This window comes from Phascolarctos cinereus, unplaced genomic scaffold (genome assembly GCF_003287225.1).
Source record: "Phascolarctos cinereus isolate Bilbo 61053 unplaced genomic scaffold, phaCin_HiC Scaffold_4;HRSCAF=312, whole genome shotgun sequence".
NCBI lineage: Eukaryota > Metazoa > Chordata > Mammalia > Diprotodontia > Phascolarctidae > Phascolarctos > Phascolarctos cinereus.
The window spans coordinates 44,245,749-44,266,569 of record NW_027555847.1 but is presented as its reverse complement, the minus strand read 5'-3'; the positions used below and the strand labels follow the sequence as shown (position 1 = coordinate 44,266,569).

At 37.1% G+C, this 20,821-nt stretch overlaps 1 protein-coding gene across 1 annotated transcript in view; it reads right to left on the bottom strand.

Annotated features, from left to right (window-relative positions):
- LOC110195628 (contactin-4) overlaps positions 1-20,821 on the bottom strand; it is a 1,139,396-nt gene that overhangs the window by 790,412 nt on the left and 328,163 nt on the right. Inside the window, exon 3 of the mRNA XM_020968471.2 lies at positions 5,923-5,981. The gene's annotated coding sequence lies outside the window, so the exon portion shown is untranslated. The remainder of the gene's footprint in view (positions 1-5,922; positions 5,982-20,821) is intronic.

Here is a 20,821-nt window from a genome sequence, read left to right as displayed (position 1 = left end):
TCGAAATAATAAATAATAATAATAATAATAGCCAGCATTTATAGAGTACTTTAAGTTTTACAAAGTGCTGTACCTATGTTATCTCATCTGCTTTTCACAACAACCTATGAGGTAAATGACAACATTATAATTATTGTACAAATGAGGCAATTGAGTCTAGGGTCCAGTGTTTTAACTTTTTACCTTAATATGTAACAGGTGTTAACAAGTGTTTTATTAATGGAATTGAACTGATTTCAACCTTTGGCAAATTTCTGTTTAAGTGACTCGCCTAGGGTCATACAGCTAATAAGAATGAGACAGAATTTCAACAAAGGTCTTCCTGAGTCCAAGCCTCACGCTTTCTCCATCATGCCACCCAAGTGCCTTCGAAGGAAGGACTGGGTTCAAGTCTTGCCTATGACACATACTGGCTTTGTAGCTCTGGGTAGGTCACAAGCTCTCAGTGCTCCAGTATACTCTAAATCTCTAATTTGCAAAGAAGTTGTTGCTCTGAATTTGTAGAAGTCTCCTTACCACGGAGCTCCCAGTGAAATTAAAAGTCTAGGCCCCATCTGTAAAATTCAAAGTTGTAGAATATCACAATTGGGCTCAAGATTAAAAAGAATTTCCTAAGGATGTCCTAATTTCCCTGACACATGTTCCCTCATGAAACAGTGTACTACTTGTCCTTGGGAGTTTGCAAACAGAGGCTGGATGACTGCCAGATCCGTTGTCAACATGAACCCAGCAGATGAACCTGCATGGCGTCTAAGATTCTTTGCAACTCTAAGATTCTAGGATTTTGTGGAATCCTCTTCATCTTCCTATGAGTAGATCTTGCCACAGAATATCAAGAGAGATAAGCTAGAGGGAGTATCTTGAGACACTTGAAAGTACTATAAAAATATCTGTGGTTAGCATAAAATCTTTAAGCCGGAAGTGACCTCCGTGAGAGCTAGTCTAACCCATTCATTTTTACATGAGGCCACTGGGGCCCAGTGAGGGAAAGTGAGGTGCTCAAGGTCATACAACCAGTCAGTGAAGGAGCCCGGAGTAGCAATCAAGGCTCCTGGCCTAATACCCTTTACTGGACCACACCGCCTTTCATGACTTCCCAAACAATGTAGTTCAATCGTTTGAAAAATTATCAGAGAGCAGATCTATACAGAGAATCAATCTGCATAATTAATGCCCCAAAAGTCAGCCAACAGGCATTTATTAAGCCACTATGTGCCTGAAACTTAGTATACAAAGATAAAAGATGGAAAAAAGAAAAAAAAATCTCTACTTCCTCAATAGCAGTTTTAATTCACTCCAGAATGGCCTTAACACTCCAGTCTATTTAGCCTGTACCAATACAGTTTTAATCACCAAAGAAACAGTTTAATCATCAAAGAATGAATAGATATGGGTGAGGTTAGGGCACTTACATGGACAGAATAATAAAAGATCACATTTGCATATTATAGTAAGGTTTCCAAAGGACTTTATATAAGTTAAACCATTTAAGTTTCACAACACCTGGGAGGTAGGTGTTACTTAAATTATCCCCATTTTACAGCACTGGAAACTGAGGCCCGGAGAGAGTAAATGACTTGCTGAGGGTCCCAGAGCCAGTAAGTTTCTGATGTAGGATTTAAACATATCCTTTCCTGACCTCAGGGCCAGAATTCTATTAATTGTGCCTCCTAACTGCTTCTGCCGGAAAGATTTGTGATTTCATTAGTCTAGGTGAAATCACAAAATGCAAAGTCATACTACCAACTGAAAAGCACAACTCAACCTTCAGATCATGATTATGTATGATTTAATAACTAAATCTTAGGGAATTATTAAAAGCACAGAGAAGTTACTTTATGGTCCAGGGCCACACAGATATTATCCAAACTGATCTTTTATCCACAGGGCCAAGTTGCCTCTGGTTTATGTAGACACTCCAGTGGCCCTGAGAGCTGATGGGTAGAGGTATCCCCATGAGAACTCATCTTTCTCTGCCAATACTGTATCACCCTAGTGCATGACCTCTTTGTATACTAAGTTTGCCAAGGGGATCTACTCAATATACTTAATCCTTCATCCTGTTTCACATATGGTCAATCAAGTGATTTATTTTTTACCAAATAGAGTATTAATGATGATGTAGAATTTACCACCTATGATAATTTGTGTATGGATCGCTTGTTTTTTAACACCAATTCATTTACAATAGTTTAATGTTTCATTATAGACCTCATCTGTGGACAAAAAGGGGGCAGAAGAAAACCAGTGGAATGCATTCTCTCTGTCAAGTATCATCCTCTGGAATGTTAACGATGCTCTTGTATTACAGGTACTGCTACACTGGATTGGAAAGAGCCAATTTGCTGACAAAAGAAACAAAGGAAATGCTAAAATCATGTTTCTACATTAACATTTGGATTCAGTCAAAGGGCCACACTTGAGGACTTAGAGGGCCATGTATGGCCTCGAGGCTGCAGGTTCCCCACCTTCACCTGGTTATATCAAAAGTCCTGAAGGGACTCATAGAGCCCATTAAGGAGTGGGAAAAGAGAGCCCAGCTGTTCTCTCCTTTTGGAGTATGAGAGTCTGAGTATGAGAGAGAAAGGCAGGCCTTGGGACACCCAAGTTACTAAAAAATGTAAAGGGAAGGTAAAATTTATGCACAAAGCATTATTAACAGATCGGATTCTCCTGAGAACCAGGGCATCGGAGGATGTTGAGAGTGTGGTGGTAATGAGTCTAATGAGACCTTGTGAAGATACTGACTTCTTTAAGGGCCTGCTAACACTGATCATGACAACAGAGAATATATTTTCTCTCCTCAGCATTTTACTTATTTTATTATCTCACTAGGTGGTAGAGTGGATAGAGTACCATATGTGGACTCAGGAAGACCTGAGTTCAAATCCTACCTCAGGCAGTTACCAGCTCTGTGACTGTGGGCAAGTCACTTAACCTCTCTCTGCTTCAGTTTCCCCAAATGTAAAATGGATATAACAGCACCTTTCTCTCAGGGTTGTTCTGAATATTAAATATGATAAAAATGCAAAGGTATTTGCAGCCTCTAAAGGGCAATATGAATGCTAGCTGTTATCATTATACTTATTATTAACATTTTCCAAGCTGAAAATTGTTGACTGCGAAGCAAAACAAAAGGAAATCAATTTCTTTCTGTGCCCCCAAATTCACTGAGGTAATAAGTAGAACAGTTGGAAATTAAAGCCTAAATCCTCTTTCTGCCTTCAAAGATCTTGAAATTTGGAAGATCATACAAATAACACTTTTTATAAGGAATGCGCTTTGATTCCACCCTGACCCCGCAATGGTGGTAGCTTTACATTAAGCCATATTGAGATTTTAACCTATTTTTTTTCTTCCGTCTGGTGGATCATCAATCACTGAATCAATTAAGGCTCTTCTAGGCTCTAGCAAGTTCTTTGTTATGTTAAGTGTAAAGACACTTAAAAGATATACAAGCTATATGTTACACAAAGCACTTTACACACATTAAGTAGAAAAGACAGAAACAGGATAGCTTTTGTCTTGAAGGAACTCATGTGAAGTATAGTATGAGGCCAAGAAACCAAGAAAAGCTAAATGGCCCACACAGATAGGGACCCGGGACCCTGGCTTCAAAATCCCTCTGCTCTATGAAATTGAGCTATTCTGCCCATCTCTGGACCACCACCATTATTTGTACTGGACTCTTTGGAGCTATTGCTCAGCCTATGATGTAAAGGCCACAGTCAGTAGTAGTCATATACACTCCCTTGTCCCTCAGCTATCAATCCTGGGGATTATTTAGCTATTCTAATGGGAGAAGAAGAGAGCTAGAGGTAAACAGAAATCATGAGTTTAATTTGAGGAAGTAAGGGAGAAAGAGAAAATTGGAATTCTACCTTAAGCCATGCATTGGCACTTTAACTAAGGGGGCAGAGGAGCCAAACATTTATTAAATGCCTACTGTGTCATACTAGTAGTAGTAGGCACGACTATGTAGTGCCAGTACTCTTCCAAGAGCTTTACAAATACTGCATTTGATCCTCCCAACAATCTTATGAGGGCGGTGCTATAATTATTCCCATTTTATAGTTGAGGAATCTGAAACATACAGAGGTAGAGTGACTTTCACAGGTTCATATAACTAGTAAGTATCTGAGGTCAGATTTAAACTCAAGTCTTCCTGACTCTGTGCCAGCACTTTACCTACTGTGCCAAATATATAATGGATAATAAAAACCATTAGAAGCAAGTTAAAGAAAAATGAACAGAAGATAAATGCAAGCTAAATAATATATAACACAATATAAAAATATATAATATGACATGATAGGATATAATATAATATGATCAACCCTAAAGGGTTAATGCCATGCAACACTTCATAACCTTTTGCCCAAATTGGAATGCACTGCCTTGGGAATAAGTGTCTTTACCCTAAGTAGATTTGAAATGACAAATGGGCTATTTCTTTACAGGTGTCTTATTTTGGGGGAATCCTATTTTTGCTATCAGTTAGATAAGATGGCCTCTAAGATCCCTTACAATCCTGAAATACTAGGATTCTCTGATTTTGAAATATAGCTGCAAGTCTCGCTTATCATAAATGAGACATTTGTAAAACTCTTAGTGGAGTGCCTGCCAAATAACAGGTACTTAAGAAACGCATTTATCCTCTCCCTCTTTAATTAGAGGTACATTGGGGAGATTTAAGGTATAAATCCCAATTTCCCCTTTCTCCTTTCCTTCCTCAAATTAAATCCATGACTTTTGCTCACCTACAGCTCTCTTCCACTAGAATGGATAGTTAATCCCAGGCCGGCCTGTGGGGCCCTGGAGAAGTTATTTCATGCCTCAGTTTTCCAGGGCCTAGAGTCCACAAAATCCTCGAAGACTGTAAGTTACACAGAAGAGGCCAGCATTAATTGGTGAATGGGGTTCCCTCACCAGGTAGTTCCTTACGCAATTGAAATCCCATGTCTAGTCTGCATCTCTTTCTCTTATTTGGCCTCCCTCCAATCTGCCTCCTCGTATTTCTCTTTCAATTTTTATCAGTTTGTAATGTAATTAGCAAATTCTCCTTTGTCTCTAGCATCTGATCTGCTCTACTTAGACTTAGGACGTCTAAGAAGTTGGGTTTCTTGGACAGTTATGAATAAATGGATGTTGTTTAAGGAACAATAATCCCCTTTAAACATTCATTAAAAAGATCTACTCTATGCAGAAATGGTGACACATAAAGCATCTGAAGTCAGTGAACATTAAATGAGGATTTTTTTCTGATTTATTACAGAGACATTATAATCAATAACCTAATTGAGGCTTAAAATCATACCACCCCATTTACCTATATCATAAATCTCACCGATGATAATAAAATACCTTTCTTGCTTAGAATAATTTCAACAGCCAGCTCATAGTTCCCGGTATGTTTAGAAATGACCCACCTTTTCTATGTGTATGTTCCCATAAAGGGCAAGTCTTTCCAGTGGGCAGCATATTTCTCCGAATAGCTAGGCAGATTCAAGAGAGCTCTTCACCTCATCAGTCTTGCTTGCAGGGGCAGAGAATCTCATCTCACTTTTGCTAAGATTTCCTGTCCTTTAAAATCAGGTGGGGGAGTTGAATCACACCTCAACTCCAAATTCTCTTTCTGTATAGCAACAATTTTTTTTAAAATTACCAAATTGATATTATCTCTTTCACCACTAAAATCCAATTGGAGGGATTGGGGAAAAAGCATCACTATTTCATGGTTTCAAATACTATTTTATGTTATTCTCCCACCTCCTACTCAGTGGCAGCACACATAGTTCCATGAAAACTCATATTTTAACTTTCTGTTTCTAAGGCAAGGTTCCAAAGTGAAGATACTTCCAATAACTGAAAGATATTAATCTTAGGCAGCAAATGGACCTTTCCCCTATGGTAGAATCTTACCTTTCATAAGGATCTGTATATTGGATGCATATTGTGGAATGACTATGTGTCAGACAATCCTATGGGGAGAGAGAGAGAGGAGAGAGAGAGAGAGAGAGAGAGAGAGAGAGAGAGAGAGAGAGAGAGAGAGAGAGAGAGGATGAGATGAGTGGTAAGATAATTGGAAGCATTTTTACCTAAAGTTTTCATGATTTTTCTATATCTTTACTGAGTCTAGGTTAAGAAGCAATCAGAATTGCTGCTTCTATGGAATCCAACATTATGTAGTGTTAAGAGCACTAGAAATGGAGTCAAGACCTTTGTTTTAGTTCCAGCTCCTTCACTAACTACTGGTGTGACCTCAAGACAGTCAACAAAATCGTTCTAAACCTCACTTTCCTTATTTGGAAAAGAAATGGGTTAAAGTTGGTAACATCTTAGGTGAATTCCAACTTTAACATTCTGTGATCTTTTTTATTGTTGATGAGTTGTTTCAGTCATTCCTTACTCTTTCTGACCCCATTTGGTGTTTCCTTGGCGAAGATACTTGAGTGGTTTTGCCATTTCCTTCTCCAGCTCAATTTACAGATGAGGAAACTGAGACAAAAAGGATTGTCACTCACCTAGAGTCACACAGCTAGTAAGTGTTTGAGGCCAGATTTGAACTCAAGCAGATGAGTTTTCCTGATTCCAGACTCAGCACTGTATCCAGTGTACCATTAGCTGTCCTGCAATCTAGTGTTTAACCTTAATAACATATATGAGATCCTACCAGTGATTAAGGGATCAAGGCCAAGGCCATACTTTGTGGAACTTTGTGATTCTTTCTAGACCCATGAAACTTTAAAATGTGATTAGTCAAGGTAGTATGATCTCAGTGAAACACAGCATTATAACTTACCTTCAAGTTCTCAAACCTGTATAATTGACATGAAAATAGATATTGGGAAGATTTTTTTTTCTTTCCTCCTTTGGCAGAACTACATTAGGTCTTCTTGTGTCTATACAATGTAGAATCTGACATGTATAATGTGCAATATATTCACTAAAATAAATGCCTCTAGTCCTAATATAGTGTTCTAGGTCTTTGGTACATACTCACAGTTCCCACAGTTGCTTAGGATACACAGAAATGTGTTACTGTGGCAATGTCCAAATGCAAAATCATTTTGTTTTGTAAATGACTGATCTCTTCTTAGATAGGGTAACTGAGCCATCACTTCCCCAAATCCCAAACTTATAGTAAGGTCATGTTCATATTAATAAGGACTAAGGATAATTAGCCCTATTTGACAGGTAAGGAAATCAAAACAACAACAACAAAAGGTCGAGTGTTGTACTTATGGTCACATAACTAGTGTTAGAGGTGAGTTCAGTTCTCTTTCCACTACACCATCCTCCCTCTCGTAAAAAAGTAAAATATTTGCTATAACTTTATCCATTCAATTACTGGATTTTTATTACTTAGAATCATAGCATTTCAGATCAAGAATGGGGCCTGAGGTCATTGAATTATAATTCATAGGATCACAGGTTTAGAGGTGGAAAGAATATTAGAAATGATCTAATTCAACCTTTCATTTTACAGAGGAGGCCTAAGAAGTCAGATGGATTGTAGGGGACAGAACCACGTATTAATGCAGCTCTTCTGACTTCAAATCCACTACTCCTTGTACTGTGTCATGCTGGTGACCCTTTTAGTTTATAGTTAATGGAAACAATCCAAAGGAACACTAAGGTCATACTTCTCGATATCTGAGGGGATGATTCTACAATGTTTTCAAATTTGCCCAATGTTTCACAGACGCTATCTTCTCTGATGCTCCTCACAACCCTATGAGGACCATAAAACCAGCATTATTTTCCTCATTTTATAGTTGAGGAAAATAAGTCTCGGATGGGGTAAGTGACATGTTCAGAATTACATAATTAGATGGTCTTCTAACCCAGGTCATCCTTGCTGCAAGCCCAGAGATGTCTCCATCATCATCATCATCATTATCCATCATCGTCATTGTAGTCATAACTAGCATTTATGTAACACTTCAAGGTTTGCAAAGTTCTTTACAAACATTATCTTGTGTAGTTCTCATGACAACTCTGGGAGGCAGATACTATTATTATCCCCATTTTACAGAATCTACGGCAAGCAGAGATTGTGACTTGCTTATGATCACACATCCATTAAATGTATGAGGCTGGATTTGAACCCAGGTCTTCCTGACTCCGCATCCAAAGTTCAAGACACTGTAACATCTAGCTGCCGCTATAATCTGATGATTGTCCGAGGTCATTCAGCAGCATAGCAGAGATAAGAACAAAAGTTTTCCTAATTCTCAGCCCACTGCTATTTTACTATAACATGCTGCCTTAATAGAATCTTATGCTATTTTATAACAAGGCTAACTATATTCTAGAGTCATTTAGGGTGATGCTGTGGAAAAAAGCACTGGGCCTAGAGTCAGAAAGACCTGAATTCAAATGTGGCCTCAGATATTCATCAGCTGTGTGAATCTGGGCAGATCACTAACTGTTATCTGCCTCAGCTTACTCCAAAGTAAAATAAAGATAATAATAGTACTTAACTCCCAGAGTTGCTCTGAGAATTAAATGAGATGATACTTGTAAAAGTGATTAGTACAGCGCCTGGTATACTGTAGATGCTTAATAAATGCTTATTTCTTTCCCTTCCTCCCATCTTCGATCTGTCCTTCCCTCCTTTCCTTCCTTCCTTTATTCTTTCTTTCCTTCCTTCCTTCTTTCTCCCCTCTCCTCCCCCTCTCCTTCTTTTCTATCTCCTTTTCACCCCTCCCCCTTTCACCCTTCTTCTCCCCTCCCCTCCCCTTTCCTCTCCTCTCCTTTCTTTTCCTTTCTGGAAACAAACAAACAAAACCCTACAAGCCTTACTTTAAGGACACAAAAACAGATCCCTCTTTTGTCTTTTCTTTATTGTGAAATATTTACCATTGAAATTATGTCTTTGGTCTAAGATATTATTTTCAGATAGCTCCGAGGAAATGCACATCTATTACCTTGGACAGAAATGAGCAGATGAGAGGCACTCTACATAAGCTACTAAATTTGAACTCAGAAGCCTGGGCTCAAACGTCCCCTCAGATATTGACAAGCTTGACCTTAGGTAAACGTCTCTGGCTCTCAGTTCTCTCCTCAATAAAAACAGAAGTCATAATGACTTCTGCCTCACAGGGTTGTTTGCCGAATCAAATGACATAAATATTGAGTGTTTTTTATAAACCATAAAGCGTTATGTAAATAAATTCTATTATTAGTAACAACAACAACAACAATAATAAATGATAATTTCATAGTCACCTAACAGAAATCAGGCACTTGAGAGAAGGAGAAAGAGACAAGATGTATAATTTTTAAGTTGTGATAGTGGGAGTGGAATGGAATTTGGAAGCCATACTTGGGCCCTATAGAGAGAGAAGGTCTAGGGAGACAAGGCCTATGTGGGGTACAGGAAGGTCCTTTTACATATTCCAGGTGACAACTTAAGGGCAATTGTAGCATTTTAAAGTACACATGGAGAATATGGAAACCAAATTTCATAATTTTGCCCAGGGTCAACATTTGCCTTTCAATGTATGTTGTATATTGCAATGATATTTGCAAATATTAGCTTGTGGAAGCTGCAGTATTACTGTGATATTCACCTCTTCTGTTCTTGTAAGTTTCTACATTATCCAAAGGAAATTAAAACAAATAAATGTGACCTTTAGTCAGTAACTTCCTTTCTCTGGGACTCAGTTTCTTTGTCTTTAAGATGAGGTAGTTGGATTAGACACTCTAGAATTTACCTTTTGGCTCTCCATTTAAACATTCATTCCAAGGTTCTATAACTCTATAAAAACCACCAACACCGACAAACCTATTAAACTTCAGAAAAATATTTCTAAAAAATTAGATCTGAGGTAAAAAGTTAAGTACAGAATACGACTTTTTAAAAAATGAGTTTCTCTACTTTGCAAGTTTGTATGAATGATTTTTAATAGAGGATTTCAAAGGACAACAAAGATCACATGAAGACATTTACTGATTTTAGAACTTAAGATTTTTTCATTTGAATAGGGAAAAAATGCATGTCTATATATTTCTAGCATTTCATTAAAAAAATGTCATGGTGTTTCATTTATAATGAAATGTCAAGGAACAGATTGCCAGTATCTTAACAGTAAAAACTAGTATGATGTTGGCAGAAAAAATATTTAAGTCCCAGGGCTGCCATTTATTAATACATGACTACGCATAAATAGGACTCTTACTCTCAGTGGACTTTCTCTATAAACCTTCCTTCTCTATAAATCCCAGTTTCCTTCTCTATAGAATGGAAATAATAACACCTGCATAAACTATGCTTCTTTTGTAAATAATTAGTAAATCATTTTGTAAATCATAATTTGATATAGAAATGTGAGCTAAGACTTAAGAAAGCGCATGAGGAATTTTTATTCACTTCTCTAGAAAATGGTTAGATATTCATGAACTCTGGCTACTTTGTCACCTTCTTTAGTACAATAATAATGAAACAATGTCTTGTATCAATAATTAATCATTTCGAAATTTCTGATCAGAATAATTAAATCCCATCATCAGTGAATTCCTAGATGTATTTTAATATTTCTGAAGTACTCCAGTACATTTGTCATCTTATTGTTGAAGGTTCTCCCTGGAAAGATAGAGGTCACTGTCCATCCATGCCTGGCCAATCTGTTTAAGTTTCTCCCATGTATTGTTTTGTTTTGTTTTGTTTTTAGGCAATTGGGGTTAAGCGACTTGTCCAGGGTCACACAGCTAGTGTCAAGTGTTTGGTCTGAAGTCGAATTTGAACTCAGGTGTTCCTGACTTCAGGGCCGGTGCTCTATCCACTGCACCACCTAGCTGCCCCGATATTCTCCCATGTATGTGAAGCATTGAGTACATCCAACATATTGGGTAATTTTCCTCTCACTGTCTATTGGTTAAAAATATATGTGTGTGTGTACATATATGTGTTGAATGAAATTTTCACTTTTTAAAAATAAAAATCTATTTTCTCTTATTCTTATTTCCTATTATACTGAAATAAAACAAAAGAAAAACAAATTCCCTTCAAGAAATGTGCATTTTTGTTGTTCCTCAATAGTGTTCAAATCTCCATGACATCAGTTGGGTTTTCTTTGGCAGAGATACTGGAATGGTTTGCCATTTCCTTCTCTGGTTTATTTTACAAATGAGGAAACTGAGGTAAACAGGATTAAATGACTTGCTTGGGGTCACACAGCTAGTAAGTATCTGAGGCCAGATTTGAACTCAGGGAGATGAGTCTTCCTTCTTCCAGGTTTGGCATTCTATCCACTGTGCCACCTAACTGCCTCGCAAATATGCATAGTCAAACAAAATAAATTCACTCAATGAATATGGTCAGAAATACACACACACACACACACACACACACACACACACACACACACACACTTCTGAACCTTAAATTCATTACCTATATCCTGTATGTCTCTGGAATCATAAGTGGTCATTGCATAGATCATAGTTTTTATAGTCTTCAATGTTATTTTTCTTTACACAGTTGTTTTTCTATACATTATTATCCTGGTTCTATTAATTTCATCCTTCACCGGTTTTTAACAGTCTTCTAAATTATTAATTTTGTATAACATTGATGTTAGAATATAATTATTCTTCAGGTTCCCACTTTACTCTGTATCACTTCATAGTATGCCATCACATTCACACACCACAATTTGTTCAGCCATTACCCAATTGATTAGCATCCCTTTAGTTTCCAGTGTTTTGTGTTCCCCCCCCCCATCAAAAAGAGCATCTAGAAAAAAATGTTTGCACATATAGGACCTTTTCTTCTTTCCTTGATCTCTTTTGGGTATAGGCCTCACACTGGAATAACTGAGTCAAAGGACACACATTGTTTTGTAACTTTTTGTTTATAATTCCATATACTAACTGGACAGCTATTTCATCCATTGAATAAAGTGCTGGACCTGGAGTCAGGAAGATGAGTTCAGATATAGCCTCAGACGATTGCTGGCCTGGTGCCCCTGGGCAAATAAGTCACTTAACTTCTGCCTCAGTGTTCTCATCTGCAAAATGGGGATAATAATGATACCTGCATCTAGTGTTGTTTTGAGGGTAAAAGTCAGATTGTATTTGTAAAACACTGTGCAAAGCTTAAAGCATCATATAAATGGTAACTAATATTATTGCACCGGTAGCAATGAATGATACAAAAATAGATTGCCAGAGGTTGCCAACTGCTAAACTCGAAACATCAGGTACATTTCTTGCTTACTCAGGACGAAAGCAAAACAAACAAACAAGCACATTCCTTCCCAAGTGTAAAGGCTTGTTAACTGTTAGATGCTCCTAATGAAAATGTTTAAGAAGCCAGATGTGGCATTTGTAGCTGGTCCAAGTTTTATAGCTACATTAATGGTTAGATTGGAGAGGGAGGAAATTAAGGGCTCTTCAGCTTTTTCAATGTGGACGAATTCCCTGCTTCTAAAAGAAAGTCAGCTTTTAAGGGGGGAAAAAAGTTAGTTTTCTTAATGATACATTCACACTCAGGTGCCTCATTACTGGGCATTGCCTATCAGTGATTTTCATCAGTCTGTATATGTGCATAACCATGTAGTATCTTCTTTGAATATGAAGAGCAACATTAAAAAGGTTAGAGTATTCAATAAATCAATATATTCAAAAAGGCCATTGACTTTAATGATCTCTGCCCCGCCCCTCACCCTCCACTTTTCCCTGTACCACTCCCCTCCTCTGGCCAACAGCTATTTCTGATTTTGCGAAGTCCTAAGATTGCATTTTCAGTCACAGTACAGCTGGCTTGTTCTCATGGATATTTTTATCTCCTTCACAGGTAGTTGAAATCTAACTGAATTTTCTGTCAGAAGGTAAAGGTCATGTAGACATTAAATTATCCATGTTTATTTCTAGAATTCCCATTAGCTTTGCTTCACATAATTTGGCATTAACAACAAGGGTTATTGAACCAATATGAGGAAAGAGTTTACATCTAAATGCTATTTCCCCTCCAATGTAAAATAGCATGTTTCCTAATTCAGCTGTCAAGTTACAATCAAACAAATGGTCATTTGATAATCTTTTATCATTAATGCAATGAGTAATAGCAACCACTGAGATTACTAATATGTTCTCCCTGCTCTACATAAACAAAATACAACACCATACAATACAAAGCAGATTTCAAAGTTATTAAGAGATAATTACTTCCTTGGGACTTTTCCTTGACACAGTGAGCACCATCTCTTGATAACAAGGGTCCCTGCAGTCTTCACGAAATAAAAGAAAAAATGTCATTACTGTAGGAAAACTGTGTATTTATTGTACTTGAGCACAAAGCAGAAAATTTAAAATAATGGAATAGTGGTTCTCCCAGATACAATGGCCAGATGTCATGTAAGAAGCCATCTCTTCCATGGAGTTCTCGTCACCTTGAAGGGTTTGGCTTGGCAAGCCATTTTATATTGGATTGTTAGCTAGGAGGGAAACAGGATGATGGGGATTGGATGTGGGAAAGGTGAATACTGCTTAGGATCTCTTCTATGGATTTGATTAAGAAAAAAGTGGGGAAACAGGATTAGAGAGATCTTGACACCTAAAAATTAAGAACATTCAGGGTGAAGGAAACAAAGCTCAGGACTTCACTAAATTTTGTATTCTTTTATGGAGCTATGATCTCTCTGATGCAGCTTCTTCTCCCAAAGGCAATAAGTACACACCATGCTTGACTTCTCATTCTGTGAGAGGCTTGGCTCTGTTCTCCCACAGTTACTCTATGGGGGCCCACTCATCACACTGGTGACCTTCCTCCAGGTCTCATCACTTTGCAAGAAAAACAATGGTGCATGTGGGTTCTGTGACAGACTTGGCATCTGGGAGATTTGTGTTTAAACCCAGCCTCTTCCATAGAATAGCTTTATGAGGAAGGACAAGTCATTCATCCTTTCACTTTCAGTATCTTTTCTCAGCGTAAAATGGAGATAAAAATATCTATAGTACCTACATCACAAAAATCTTGTGAGGCTCAAATATGTTAATTTATGTAAAGTAATTAGTAAACCAATATTATATAATTCCACATTATTGTTCTTCTTCTTTTCCTTTTACTACCTTAATATCCCACGGCCTTTTCTTGTTGTTGTTTCTAAATCTCTGTGGAATTCTTTATGGAGAATATGTTGGTGTCCTCTCATGCTTACCACGTGCTTCTCCCTTGCCCTTTGAGTGATTTCCAACTTTATTCATAGAATTATTAAAAGTTCATAAAATCTCTTCATTTGCTTTAAGGGTTTTAGCTGACATTTTTACAGAGCTTAATGATCAACTTGATAAATTGCTATAGAATATTGGGAATTACTAATAGATCCACCATCTGATATGACCATAGTTCTTTAATTACAGACCCCATTGGTGGGTTAATAAAATCCATTTGTCCCTTCTTATAATAATGTTTTTAAATTCATAAGATAAAATACATAGCATTATAAATGAAACCAGTTAAAATGAAATGGCTTTTTTTTTAAGTTCATGGACTCCCAATTAAGAACCTTTTTCTCATAGTATTCTATGAATCAAAAATATAACATCCTGATGAATATTGAGATTAAAAGCCTTTGTTTCATGAGAAGATTGAGATCATTAACTGGTTAGCATTTAAATAGAACCTTAAGACTTACAAAGTGCTCTATACAGTAAATTTTCCACTAGCAATTCAGCCTGTTCTTTTTCCTGGGTCTGCAAACTACTGCCATGTGCCCAATACAGCCTGTACTGTGTTTTTGTATAACTTGTGAGCTGAGAATTTTTTTTCCCTTTTTTCTATTTTTTTTTTAAGTTTTCAGGCCATACAAAAACAGGTGGTGTGCTAGATTTGCCCCATAGACCATAGTTTGTAGTCTTCTGTTTTATTCCATTCAGGGCTCAGTTTATTTCCCTTCTGCTGTATATGTCCAAGTTACGTACCAATGGACTCTCCATCTGTGTGTCATTGTGTGAACAATAGGCAATCTTCTACTTCTTTTATTTTTTTCTCTGTGAATAGTTAGGCTGAACTCTTTTAAGTGATTATGGTCTAATTTAGGAGGCTTTGAAATGCTTTTGTTTGTGTTTTCTATTACAAAATAATTAGGGCAACTCATTCGTTGGGTATGAAAGTGATGTATCACCACAGAGGCAGTCTCAGGGACATGTAGCTCATGGCCCCATATTAGGGAAATTAAATATATGAATTTGTTGTCCAAGACTCAGTCAAGAACAGTCATTAAGACTGCAGATATCTACTAAACACTTACTACACGCCAGGCATTGTGCTGTTCTGTGGATACAAAGAAAGGCAAAAACATGGTACAAACCCTCAAGGAGCTCATATTAATGGGAAGCTCAAATTTTGATGGGGAAGATAATATGTGAACAGTTATGAATCTACAAGATATGTGCAAAATAAATAAAATGTAATCTCAAATGGATGTTATTAACTTTTGGAGAAGTAGGGTGGGATGGAACCAGGAATGACCTTTTTTTGTAGAAGGTATGTTTTGAGCTGAGCCTTGAAGAAAGTCAGGCAAGTCAAGAGACAGTGGGAAAGGGGAATATATTATACATATGGAAGGAAGCCAGTAAAAAGGGTCTAGATTTGGGACATGGAGTGTCATGAACAAAGAAGAGCAAGAGGGCGAGGGCCATTGGATTGTAGAATCCATGGAGACTTAAAAGTAAGAAGCCTGGAAAGATGGAAATGAGCAATATTTGAAGGGCTTCAAATCTCAAATAAAGCATTTTGCATTTGATCCTAGAAGAAGTTGGAGGACAAAGAGAAGGCAACCTAGATATCAAGGGTATTTTAGCTCATAATCTATTTGAAAAGCAATTCTACCCAACAGATTAAGTTTCTTGTGTGAAGCCCTATCCCAGTGTTGCATGGCAGCTAGGTAGCACAATAGCTAGAGTGCTGAGCCTGGAGTGAGGACGAATTGAATTCAAATACAGCCTCAGACACTACTTCAGATGTGACTTTAGGTAAATAACTTAAGCTCTGTTTACAATTGAGTTTCCTTAATTGTAAAATGTGGTAATAATGGCACTTCACAGGGTTGCTGTGAGGAAGATAATAATTATAAAAGAATAAAAAAAATCACTTAGTATAGTCTCTGGCATATGGGAGATGCTATATATTGCTTATTCCCTTGATCCTTCTCTTCTCCAGTCCCCACAGGAGATAGTTTTGTGTTCTGGAGGGGTGTGTCAATGAGATACAAGCACTGTCTGGCCCTATCAAGCTTGAAAGTCTTTGAGCATTGGCCATGCTATCGGACTGCACTTTGGCCATCAGAGAAACACAATAGCTGAGTTCAGAATAGCTTATTACCAGTCTGGCCATTCAGGGTGATAGATTAATTCAATTATTTAGCTCTGAACCTTTTGTCAGACACAGCCAGGGAGTGTGTTTAGGGGAGGTGGGATCAGAGTGCTGACATCCTATGTTACTGAGGAATTGATGTATGGGAAGAATCCTGTGCAAGATCAAGTGAGTATGGTGGGCTATACTGTAGACAGTGATAAACTTGGGTGTTGGGAAGACTTGGGTTCAAATTCTGCCTCAGGAATTTATTAGCTTTGTGATCTTGGGGAAGGTATGTAAACCCTCTGATATTCATTTTGCTCATCACTACAATGACAATAAAAATAACACCTTGCAGGGATCAAATGAAAAATATAAGTAAAGTACTTCGCAAACCTTAACATGCTATATAAATATGATGATGATAAAGGAGAAATAAAATCATGAATAAATGCAGTAATGTTCAATTTAATGAATATTTGTCTTTAAGTACCTATTTTGTGCAAGGCACTATGTTAGAAATTGGAGACAGAAAAGCAAAAATGAAATACTTCTTGCCCTAGAGGGCACTTACGTATATGTATGTGTATGTGTGTGTAGCAGGGCTGGTATCAAATGTACACAAAGAAGTGAATATGAAATAAATTCCAGAGGAGAAAACATTCATAGAATATACAGAATCCTATGAACTGTGTCACATGTTTAAAAATATTACTGAACCAATTGGTGCATGATGAATGCAAGGTAAGATAATGATCAATCTATGGACCTTTGAAGTGTCTCATCCAAGGCCCTTATTTTGCAGATGAAGAAACTGAGGTCCAAGGAAGTTAAATGACTTCCCCAAGATCACACAAGTAGTTAGTATCAGAGGTATGATTTGAACCCAGGTCATCTGCCAGAGAAGTTTTTGTCAATGAATCATATTCTCTCTCAAAGAAGTGCTCTTTGAGGTTAATGGATGGAAGAACTGCTTCTAGCTCAGGGGAATCTGAGTAGGTTCCAGTCAGAGGTGCATGGAGTCTTTGAGTCAGATCTTGGGAAACAGATTGGCAAGATTTCCAGATTGGAGTAGTAGCTTTTCCTACCAGTAAGATGGAGAATCTTAATAAGAAACCAGGATTTAAGGTAGACAGTAGAAAGAATCTCCTCACTTAAACAGATTGAAATAGGTTGCTCAAGATGAGCTGTTTACTTATGCAGGTATTTCCTCCAAAAATTTTAATAACAACATCTGTTTAAAGCCGAGACTTAGAAGAGATAATTTCCTCAAAACACCTTCCAGACTTGTGATTTTATTTTCTTGTCAAAGAGATTACAAGTCAATTTAAGATATATTTCTTAAGCAGCATTTTTTTTTTTTGTGCCAAGGAGTGTGAGTGTAAGAATAATGAAGGGTGACTAATTGTGAGGTGTAAAGAATGGTCCCTGCCCATAAGGTACTGAGAATCTTAAGAAACCATGAAATTATATTTTTGACAAGAATGATTTACATATAGACCAGGCAAGAAATGATGTCGCTCATGGATGTCTTGGTGATTTAGTGAAGAGTACTTACAAGTGCCTGTATTTGTGATTCAACAAGCAAAAATGTCACCTCAATCATCTTTCTATCTCGGCCACCACAAAGGGAATGAAATCTCACCAAGCACTCAGTAAGAAGCTGGGTTGTGATTATTAGTTTCTCCCTCCCTCCCTCTCTCTCTCTCTTTCCCTTACACGCATGCGCACGCACACAAACACACACACACACACACACACACACACACACACACATACAAACACACATATTGTTCATTGTATTAATAACATATTTTCCATTGAAAAAAATAAGGTTTGAGCCTTTCCTATTATAAAACATAGCATAAGTATCAAAATTTTAGCTAACTCCAAGTCTAGTCCCAACCTCACTCCCCCAATGAATTAGTATTGGTCTATTACCATTTTGGGGTTGTGGGATTCACAGATAAAATGCCAACCTGTCATTCTATAATTTTAAGTCCTATGTTATGCCAATATGTGACAAGTTATAAAGATTCATTTGCTATTTCCTTTACATGCATGACCTTTTTTCTAGTTGTTACCAATATTGAAAATTGCTTGCATGAATTCTGAGTGTTTGAAGTTCTTAAAGAACAATTACTGTTAATTCTTTTCATTAATTGTGTATTTTATCTATGTCTTTAGTTTGCACACTCATGTCTGTGTTTACCCCCCATGCCCACTTTCACCTTCTCTTATGATAAAGAAAACAATGACACAGTGACCTCACTTGATTGTGTCTATAACATTCTGTTACCTTCATTTCCCCAACTTTCTAAAAAGAGGAAGAACGTTTATTTGTTCATATTTTCTTCAGGGCCAAGACTGGCCAGTATATTTACTAAGGGATAGGGATCAAAGGATCATATCATTGTCAATCTGGAAGAGTCTCCAGAGATCTCTGAGTTCAGCCACTTCATTGAACAGATGAGGAAGCTGAGACTAAGAAAGCGTTAAGTGGTTTCCCATTGTCATACAGATAGTGTAACAGATCTGTGTAACAGATAATGTCTGAGGAAAGTTTCAAAGCCAAGTCTTTTGGACTCCAAATCTAATGCTCTATCCAACACAAGAATATTTAGTGTTATTTTTGTTTACAATATTATGGTCACTGTACAGCATTCCCCTATTATTTCACTGTTTATCTTCAAATCATTCCAAATTTCTCTTAACTGTTCATTCCAAATTTCATATGATAAATATTCCACAGTATATATCTCCATTCATGCATTTCTCAACAGATGAGGACACACTGTTTCTTTCTTCTCCCTTCCTCCCTCCCTCCCTTCCCCCATCTCTCTCTCTCTTCTCTCTCTCTCTCTCTCTCTCTCTCTCTCTCTCTCTCTCTCTCTCTCTTTCTCAGAAAGGTGGTATTACGAATGTTTGGTCATAAATGGAGCCTTTATGTCTTTGAATTTGAGCTCCTTGGGCATATACCTAGAAGTAAGATCTCTAAACTAAAAGATTCAGTAGCTTTTCACTTGATGGTAAATTATTTTCCGGAAATGGTAGACCTATTCACAGTTCTAACAACTGTGAGTATGCTTGCATGTATTTCTGCAGAGTCATTAAGGCTATTAGAACACCCCAGTTCAATGGAGCCAATCTATTTCTAGAGGCTTCCAGGCAGTCTGGCTTCATGGGAAGAGATTCATTTCTCACCATTACACTTGGGAACTTGGTCAAATATCCTTAGTCATTTACTATCTCTAGGACATTAAGAACCTTTTCTCTCTCTTTTTTGTTTTATTTTTAAAATATGGTAATAGTTTTGATGGCACTTGAAAGAAAGACAATGATAACTTTAATAATTCTTGATTTATCAGTTGAGAGTAATTGAGAGTAAAAAATATTAAGAAGGGTTGTTTTCCTTCTTTGGGGGAGGTAAGGGATAATGATTACTGTTGCCAAAGTATAATATTTTAATATTTAAATTTAATAATATTTTATTACTATTTATGTATTATATTTATATATAACTTATATGTAATATATAATATCATATATTAAGATAATTATATTAAGATAAATTTACATTTAAAATGATTATGATATCACCACAGTATTGTAGAGTGTTTGGCAAGTACAAGAAACTATTACCTCACATGGAGGCAAGTGAATCAGCCAGAAGGAAAGAAAGGAAATTATATTCCATGACTCAATGAATTAATCTACATCAATTTTCCAGAACTGATATTTTGCCTTCTTGTAAAGGAGGGATCACACATCAGTTGGGGGATGGGGGAATGGATACATGAACAAGTTGTAGCAGAATACAACGTTCTTATGGAGCTAAGAGGGTCCTTGTCTCCTTCAGATACCACAAGGGGCATTTCAAAAACATCACACCAATATACCTGGGAAGTTAAACTGAGGGGACCATAGAATGTTAGATCTGGAAGGGATGTTAGAGGTGACTTTATTCAATTTCCTCTTTGCTGATGAGGCTACCAAGTCCAAGAGAGGTCAAAGGACTTGCCCATGATCACAAAATCAGTTATTAGCAAAGCCAGCGTCAGAACCCAAGTTGGTTGGTTGTTGTTGTTTGACTGTCAGTGTAGAATTCTTTTGAGTACAACACCTGTCTGCCTTACTTGACGTTGAATTTTTGTTGAAACATTCATAAATCAGTTATAGCTTTAATTGATCTCTAGGGAAGGCAATTCCACGTCTGTCCTTGGTAAATTGTTTCAGTGTCTAAAATCCTATTTACTGTTGGGTTGATAAAGCTAAATCTATTTGTCATTCCTAAAGTTGGACCTAGGTTATATTTGAGCTTAGAAATCAATTAATAAAATGATTTATTAAGCATCTATTCCCTGTCAGGCACTGTGCAATGCTCTGGGGTTACAAAAACCAAACCAATCTAGTCCTTACCAACAAGAAGCTTACATTCTATTTTGGAGACAACATAACATAAATAAATATATGCCAAACAGACTTGAGCAGCAGTGTGCAGGTAAATGTTTAAAA